The 9,021-nt window shown below is 41.2% G+C and overlaps 1 pseudogene; it reads left to right on the top strand.

Annotated features, from left to right (window-relative positions):
• The first annotated feature begins 6,375 nt into the window (after positions 1-6,375).
• Positions 6,376-7,328, top strand: LOC111178951 (RWD domain-containing protein 1 pseudogene; annotated as a pseudogene).
• The last annotated feature ends 1,693 nt before the right edge of the window (positions 7,329-9,021 follow it).

Raw genomic sequence — 9,021 nt, 5'->3', positions numbered from 1 at the left:
AGCCGGCAAGATGGCGGCCGCCGAGCCGCCCACTTCCCCTCCCCCGGCGACCACGTGACCCCGAGAGCTCCGCGCCGGTTGGCCCTGGCGGAAGGGAAGGGATTAGCGGGAGTGGAGCCGGGTCTTCCGGGGATGCTCCAGGCCTTGGGACGCTGTGGGCTTCGAGGGGGCGGAAGCATCTTTGCTTTTTCCCTACCCGCAACGGTATTAATGTACGTGGGGACAATAAATGGTTATAAATGATGGGAATATAAATAACCCGCAAAGCGTTAGGTTATGTTGGAAGTTACGCACCTCGGCAAGAGCGACCAAAGAAGTCCCGGATCCCATAGAAGCCGCACCGACGGCCAACAGTTAGTTTACTTTCCAGTTTGCCTGTTTTCTTAGAGGCTGAAATTGAGGATGGGGAAGTGCGGAATGGGGGCGGATTCGGGAAGGAGAATCAAACTCAAAGCAGGCATCCGAGTAGAATTGTCGCTGTCTAACCCAGAATACTTACGGGGAAGGTCACTCACCGCTAGGGGTCCACATCGTGACAGATAGGAGGCCTGGATAGTTTTTGCGAGCGATTTCGAGCCCCCAGTCTGTGACTAGAATTTTCCTGGACGCCTGGCTGTAGTGGTAGTCCCCAGTCTCAGGGTCCTGCATGCTAAGTACAAAAGTCAAAACAAAAACAAAAACACGTAAAAGAAGAAAAGCAGTGGGGTCAAAACCTGAAAAAAAAATGCCGACCCTGACCAAGTGAAACTCTTCAAAATAAAGTAATGGCTTGACAGTTTTCATGTATCAACTAGAAACACAAAACCCAAAATTGGTATGAAAATCAGGTTTGGGATTGCAAAGCAAAGGCAGGACAAAGAAAAAATTAATTATAAAAAGTTTCCATTTTCTTTTTCTTTTTATTTTTTTTTTTGGTCTCTCCTGAGCTTGCAGAATCTTAGTTCCCAGACCAGGGATTGAACCCCCGGCCTGTCAGTGAAAGCACGGAGTCCTAACCACTGGACCTCCAGGGAATTCCCCAAGATTTCCATTTCCTAATTTACATTTCTTCATATTAAATTTAAAAAGTATCCAACGTCACATGTTTGTATAATGGCTTTTGCTTATGTCATAGCTCAGTAAAAATAAATTTTTGACAATTTGATTGGTCTCACACTGAGCTTTCTTCACTCAACATTACTTGCTTGCTCCCTCCAGGCATTTGAATTACAAATTCCTGACTTTTGGATTTTGTCGCTTAAGAAGGCCATCGTGTCAAGTTTCTTAATGTATTCTTCCATATATTTTGTTAACCCATATTCAGTTTACAAGGAGTTTTTTGTATGAATCCTCACATAATCCATTAAATTAAGATCTGAGATTATTTTTTACAGATGGATAGCCAATTTTATTTGAAACATGAATTGGGATTATCTGTATACTGGGAAGTCATCGTGAGGAAATGAGTTATCAGCTAATGAATGAACACTGCTAAATGCCCATTATCCACATCTCAGTCCAATTCCATTGTTTTCTTTTGACTGTGTAATTTGACAGTAAAGAAAAAAATTTTTAATGTGATTTCTTTGTGAAAAGAAAACTACCAGGATTGATGGTAAAAGTAAGTAAACAATCTGAGAAAGTGATAGCTCTTAGCCAGAAAATATGAGTTATGTACAAGGTTTCCAAACAGTCTAAAAACGTATTTCATAATGTGTCCTGTGCAGCAGGGACCTGCAATCAGAGATTCGGATACACCAGCTCAGCAGCGTAAAAGGTCTGTCAGAGAAAGGTGACAACCTCTGTAAGTGAAGCTGCCATGTAAAATGTCATGGAAGTTGATTTTAGTCATCTCTGGGTTGGTGGGATTAGGAGATCTAGGAGACATTACCAGGGCTCACCGATATCTGGGGCTCCTCTCATGCTGGGCACAAGGACAGCGCTTCCTTCCCCATTTCAGAAAGGGGAGTCTTATGACTATTTCTAATCACTACAAGCTGTGAATGGAAGCACCTTGTATCACTTCCAGGCAATCAGGAAAGACGAGTTATAAGATGCTCTTCTCTTGCTGTGGCAACAGAGGAAGCTACGTGTTCCAGATGATGCAGCCTGTCAGCCTGGGTCCTGAGTGACTGTGTAGAGCAGAGTACCAATTAAAACTCTGCCAGAGGTGTATACCCTGTCTTTATTAACCTGTATATGAGTTTTGGTTACCCATGCTTTTGGTGGGATCTAAGTAAATATGAAGAAAATGTGAATAGGTATGTGTAGATACTTGGAGTACATACATTCTAAATCAGGGTTAGTTATACTCTGTATCAACTTTTCCTCCTCAATCCTTCTCTAATATTCAATAACTATTTTTATCAAAGGAGCTGGACTCCATGGTATATAATTGGGAAACTGTCTTGCTTCCCCTTCACACCTGCCCTAAACATAACACAACTCTAAACTTCATTCAAGCTAAAGGATCTCCCTTCGCCCATCTCTTGCCTGCTTCAGGTGTGACGCTTGCTGTGATAAAGGAAGGTGTGCCGAGCTTCTCCACATCCCTGCCTTTACTGCTCAGAGTTTACTCCTCCTCTCCTGCTGGCCAGCTGCTACTTATGAACCCCTGTCCCCCAGGGTTTGGTGAGGAGAAGAAGGGATTAGGGGAAAGGGGCACAGTTTTTTCCAATTGGTGCAGGATACTATTATCTTTGGAAGTTGGTTCCCTATGGACGTGGTGGACTCACAAATGTTGGCTCTTTCTCTCGTGTGTGTGTCACCTTTGTGGGCTTTTTTATGACCCTCTTGCTGGGGCCTAGGCAATGCCGCTCCTCTGGTTGACTGCCTATGACTCCTCTCCCCCCAACTTCTTGGCCTTCTGGAGGTTCATCCCATGTAAAACATATTCTCCTGAGGTCCCTTTCCTCTCTGGGTATCGCTCATGGGAAGGACCCTATTTAAATGACTCCAAGTTGGTTTCCTTCTAGGTACACTTGGCCCACAGGACAACTCATGCGTCTTTGACTTGCTGGCAAGGGCAGTGCAGCTCGCTCTTCATGCCACCCACCTTACCATCCCAGGGAACCTGGTCAGCCAGCACCTTGCATCTGGACTACCTCAGGTGGGAGTTAGAACATTAGTCCCTATGGACTTCCAAACCCCAGGAGATATAAGCCAAACATTCTGAGAGGTGCTAGTGGAGGCCTCTATCTCACTTGGCTTTAGGCAAAGGGAAAGACCCCTGTCCCTCCCTAGAATGGCGAGAGAGGAAATATAGAGCTCACAGGTAACTCTGCAACACACTTCTCATTCTCTTGTATTGACTCAGTGTGGGTAATTAGTAATGCTGGCAGACTGGTTCACAATCTCTTCCCATCTCCCTTCGAGGTGGATGGGGGAAGAGGTCACCTGGCATCTATTGTTTGCTTTCTGCTTTTGAGGCCTTTGCAGAAACTCCACAGAAAACAGGGAGAATCTAATTAAACATCCTGTCACAACTCTTGTCTGTCATCAATTCAAGAAACTCTTACTAGACTGATGAAAATGGTGAAATGGCTTAAGGCTTTCACAGACACACACACACACACACCATGTAGCAGACATAGAGCAATGACAGATAAAACTTGAAAAGGGTAAAGATATCTAAGCTTTAAAACATGAACACCCCTGTGAATTTGCTGAAGCCACAGACCGCCCCCGGGCTTTGAAAGAAGTCTGGAAGCAAGGGTAGCAGTCAGAGATTTGGCTCCTGTAGATGGAGATATAAGTGCCTCCTAGGAGGTGGGGGACAAGGGCCAGGTTTTCAGCTTGAAGCCAAGGACACCCCTGCTCCTACATACATTCGAACAAAACTATTGCCAACCTTCTGCTTGGGGTTATAGCCTTATGGAAAGCTGTGTGCCAAGAGGGTGGGACAAAAATGTTGACAGTCTTTAGATGAGAATTGAGCCTAGGCACTCCCTGCTCGGTGAGTGGAATGGCAATAGTGTGATACCCTATACACCAGTAATAACCAATTAGAAAATATGATATTATGTTAAACATGGTGGATTCAATCCATACATTTGTCACTATTAAGTCCCTAAACCCCACTAAAGTGACAGTAAAGGGTTTTGTTTGTTTTTTAAGACATAAATTCATATGTGCAATGTGGAAGCGTGAGAGAGATATTGCCCTGTGGGGTGGAATTTGATCAATGAGAGACATATGTTTAGAAACGTAAATTGCTTGCTAGCACACAAATACTACTACTTGAGCTTCAAATTTCATAAGTTATAGTTTTGTCTTCTTTAGTTTGTCTTCTTTCTGTTTCTTTAGCCCTTTTTATTGTCTAAATGATCATTAAGTATATGATAAGGTGCTAAACTGTCTTAGTTATCAGAGAAATGGAAAAATATACGCTGCATGTTTACTAGAATAATTAAAATTTAAATGATCGCTAGTACCAGGTGTAAGCAAGGGCATAGAGCCATGGGAACTGTCATACAGGGCTCATGTAAATTATTACTACCACTTTGGAAAACTGTTTGGCAATATTTTTTAAAGTTGAATATATACACTATGATCCAGCATTTCCTAAATGTATGCTCATCAGAAATATGCCCATATGTGCATCAAAAAGATATGTACAGAAAAAGTTCTGGAAATGGATAGTGGTGATAGTTGTACAACATTGTGAATGTACTTAATGCCACTGAATTGTACACTTAAAAATGGTTAAAAGGGTAAATATTATTATGTTTTAGCACGATAAAAAAGATATACAAAAATGTTCTCATGGAATTATTTATAAAAGTAAAAATTTCAGCTGTAGGATGAATACATTATAGTAGATTCATACAGTGGAATACCTTATAACAATGAAAAAGAACAGACTATCGCTAGATGCAACAACTATATGAAAACACAGTCCCTGCTCTCATAAAACTTAAGGTCAAGCTGAGAAGACATAAATAAATATGAAATTACAACTGTGATAAGTACAATGAAGAAAGGGCACAGGATGGCCTGAGAACATATAGTAAGGAGATCTGACATGGTCAGAGGGGTTAGGGGGGCTTCCCCGAGAAGTGATGTTTGACTGAGATCTGAAGGTAAGTAGGAGGTAGAAGTGGAGAGTAAAGCCTTCTAGGCAGAGGGAACCCCCATCCAGTGTTTCCCTACATTTACCTTTTTCATTGTCTTTGGCTCTGTCCACTCCAACCACCTACTCAGTCTCTACCCATCCTCGCTCCAGGGCTGAGAGGAATCATTTCTTGACACACCTGTAACCCATTCCTGACATAAGGTTTGGGAAGCTCTGCCATATGCAAAGGTTCTGTGGCAGGAGAAACCATAGTGATTTCAAGGACCACACAGCAGGCCAGTGTGACTGGAGGGCAGAGAAAAAGAAGAAAAGTGAGAAAGGGAGCTGAAGATGTAGGTGGAGGTTGATTATATCCACTATATTTTTAATATTAATCTGTGTTCATGCCTGTGTACATACTATACTTGACTCAACTGCTTAATCCTGTTGTATATATTTTTTTTTCTGTTGTATATTTTTTAAGTCTGATATTAACGAGGGCAACTGGCATAGATGACGGAATTGCTGGCGCATATCCAGACTAGCTCCAGTGTGCAATGACTCCAGCCTTGCACACATTACACTGGGCCAGGAGAGGGGCAGTTAGCCATCCAGAAAGAATGATATGATGTTCACTCATTTAAGAGTTATTATCTAGAATTGTTGTTTCTTGTTTGTAGGATTATCGGATAAAATACTGTATTTTTATTTACTAAATCTGGCAACCCTATCTATTAGGATTTGGGAGTCTGGAAACCCACTCTTCCTTCTGTCCAGGAAATTGTTAGAACTGATCTATATGCTATGCTTCCTGCTTGTGCTGACATCCTCCTGTATCCTTCAAATAACTAAACTCAGATGCAAAGACCCACGTAGTGATTGCATCTGTTTTTTCATCAGTATAAGCCTACTATTGTATTGGCCGTATAAAGAAATCAGTCATTAACAAAATAAAAACTGATAGATCAAAGAAGAAATCATAGTGAAAATTAGAAAGCACAAGAACTGAATGACAGAGAGTATACTATATATTGAAACTCATGGGATGACATTTGTCAAAATTCATCAAATCGTACATTTAAGATTTGTTTATTTCATTGTATATAAATTTTACCTTAAAAAATAACCATACATTGCTCAGCAGGCCTGGCCTGGCTTTGGGCCCCAGGCCTCCCAGCTAGGGGACTTTGCACCTGTCCCTGCCTGGCAACCTGGGTGTCTGCACAATCCATGGGCAGCAGTGAGGGCCACAGTGACAGATTATCAAGAGGAACAGAGCAACTGGAGGCTCTGGAGTCCATCTATCCTGACTCCTTCCGAGCTTGATTATACATTGATCCAACCCTCCTAACAACTGGTCTTCCAAAATAGAAATGAACTCTCCTGATACCACTTTCTCCTTCAGTAGTGTTTTACCTAAGTATTATCAGAAAACCCAACCAACTTCACCATTACTGTGACATCTGAGGCTGGAGAAAATGATGAAACTTTCCAGACTATCCTCAAGTTTACATATAGGGAAAAGCACCCAGATGAAGCTCCCTTCTAGGAAATTCTCTCCCAGGAAAACCTAGAAGATAATGATGTCTCAGACATTTAAAAATTATTAGTATTACAAACAGAGAAAACCTTGGTATGGTGACGATCTTTACTTTAGTTACAGCTGTGCAAGAAAATTTAAGTGAAATGGTAGATCAACTAAAAACTGGAAGAGAAGGAGAAAAGAAACAAAAGAAGCAGAAGCAGAAAAGGAATTATTTGAAGACACTCCTGTTACCATTAAGAATTTCTTAAGTTGGAAGGCCAAGTTTGATGCAGAACTCTTGGAAGTTAAAAAGAAATGAATTAAAAAGAACAAGCAGGAAAAACTAAATTAAGCGGGAAACAGCTGTTTGAAACAGATCATAATCTTGACACATGTAATATCCAGTTCTTGGAGGATGCTGGATACAGCGTACAGGTAGATGAGTCGTTGGTCCAGGAAATGAATGATTTGGACCTACAGGATGAGGTGGATGATCCAGACTACAATCCTGCTGACCACAGAGTGACTTGACCAACTAGTGAACTATCCTCATCTTAGAGAGGCTTGACTGCCACAGCATCTGTGTCTATGCTGAGAGTGTGTGTTGATTTTCTTTTCTTTAGTCATAAGAAAAAATAATTTTCAGGAGAACAATTTTCTGACAGCTTTCATCATTAAACTTAATAAACTGACCTTAAAATTTCAATCAATCAATCAATCAATAAAAATATTGAACTCCAGGGGCTTCCCTGGTGGTACAGTGGTTAAGAATCCGCCTGCCAATGCAGGGGACACGGGTTCGAGCCCTGGTCCCGGAAGATCCCACATGCCGCCAAGCGACTAATCCCATGAGCCACAACTACTGAGCCTGCACTCTAGAGCTCTTGAGCCACAACTACTGAAGCCCACGTGCCTAGAGCCTGTGCTCCGCAGCAAGAGAAACCACCACAATGAGAAGCCCACACACTCGCCACAAATAGCAGCCCCCACTCGCCACAACTAGAGAAAACCTGTGCGCAGCAACAAAGACCAAATGCAGCCAAAAATAAATAAATTAAATTAAAAAAAAATTGAACTCCAGGTAGTGATATGTGTGCTGAAGTGTTTAAGAGCAAATGTACTAATGTCTGTAACTTCCTTCGAAATGAATCAAAAATAAGATCCTTGAAATTGATAGAAGAAGGGATGGATAAATGGAAAGTTCCATGATAAGGCAAATATAGTATAGTAAAATCTTAACTGTAGAAATTAGGTGCTGGGCATTTGGGCATCACTACAATTCTTTCAACTTTGTGAACATTTTCAGAATTAAATAAAAACCTCATCAGATTGTGAATCACTATATTGTACTTATATAATATTGTACATCAACTATACTTCAATAAAAAAATAAGTGTAGAAATAATCCCCCCCCCAAAAAAACCTTAATTGGATGCAGATAAAGTGATTCATAAAGATAAATGTGTAGTCCTAAATACTTATATTACAAAAGAAAAGTTAAAAATTATTCATCTAACTTTTCAGTTCAAAAACTTAAGAAGAAAAACAAGCACAGTAACCTTGAAGAAAGAGGAAGAGTGGCAGTAATAAAAAATGAAAGCAGAGGGCTTCCCTGGTGGCGCAGTGGTTGAGAGTCCGCCTGCCAATGCAGGGGACAAGGGTTTGTGCCCCGGTCTGGGAAGATCCCACAAGCCACGGAGCAGCTAGGCCCATGAGCCATGGCCACTGAGCCTGAGCGTCCGGAGCCTGTGCTCCGCAATGGGAGAGGCCACGGCAGTGAGAGGCCCGCGTACCACAAAAAAAAAAAAAAGAAAGCAGAAATTAATTGAATATGACAGAGATATGCGGAGATGGTAAAAAGACAAATAAAATAAAAATAAATATTTATTTTATTCTTCGAAATAAACTAATAAAATAAGCAAAACTCTGGCAGAATTCATTGATCAAGAGAAAAAAGAGAGAGAGCAAATAAACAATCTTAGAAAAGAGGGCTACAGATAAGTTATAGCCAGGCTACCACTAGCCCTCACAGTACCTTTGTGTGAACTAGGAAAAGGTTTCCCCTGTGGGCGGCCACAGCCCTAATACCTAGGGCTTGTTACTTGGAAAGCCGGGTACAGGCTGCTCCCACTCACTCCTTGTCCAGATAAGCTTGTGCTTAAACCACCATATTGGCAGTCGTGGATCAGCATAGTTTAAAAAGTTATGAGACAATATGAACAACCTTGTGCCAATTAATTTGATAATTTGCACAAATGATTGGTTCCCTTTAAAACTACAATTTACCCAACTGTATCAAGGAGACATAGACAACCTGAATAAACCTATAACCATTAAAGAAATCAAATAAGTAGTTACAAGATCTAGTTTTAAAAAGCATGAAAATTCTTATTTTTTTCCTATAGTCTAGCGTAATTAAACACCATTGGAATCATCTGTTTGCTAAAAGAAATAAAATACAGCT

The sequence above is a fragment of the Delphinapterus leucas genome, chromosome 10 (assembly GCF_059928025.1).
Source record: "Delphinapterus leucas isolate spDelLeu-1000000601 "Yukka" chromosome 10, BTC_Dleu_Yukka2, whole genome shotgun sequence".
Classification (NCBI taxonomy): domain Eukaryota; kingdom Metazoa; phylum Chordata; class Mammalia; order Artiodactyla; family Monodontidae; genus Delphinapterus; species Delphinapterus leucas.
The sequence above is the reverse complement of the archived record's forward strand: the minus strand, read 5'-3'. Positions and strand labels throughout refer to the sequence as shown.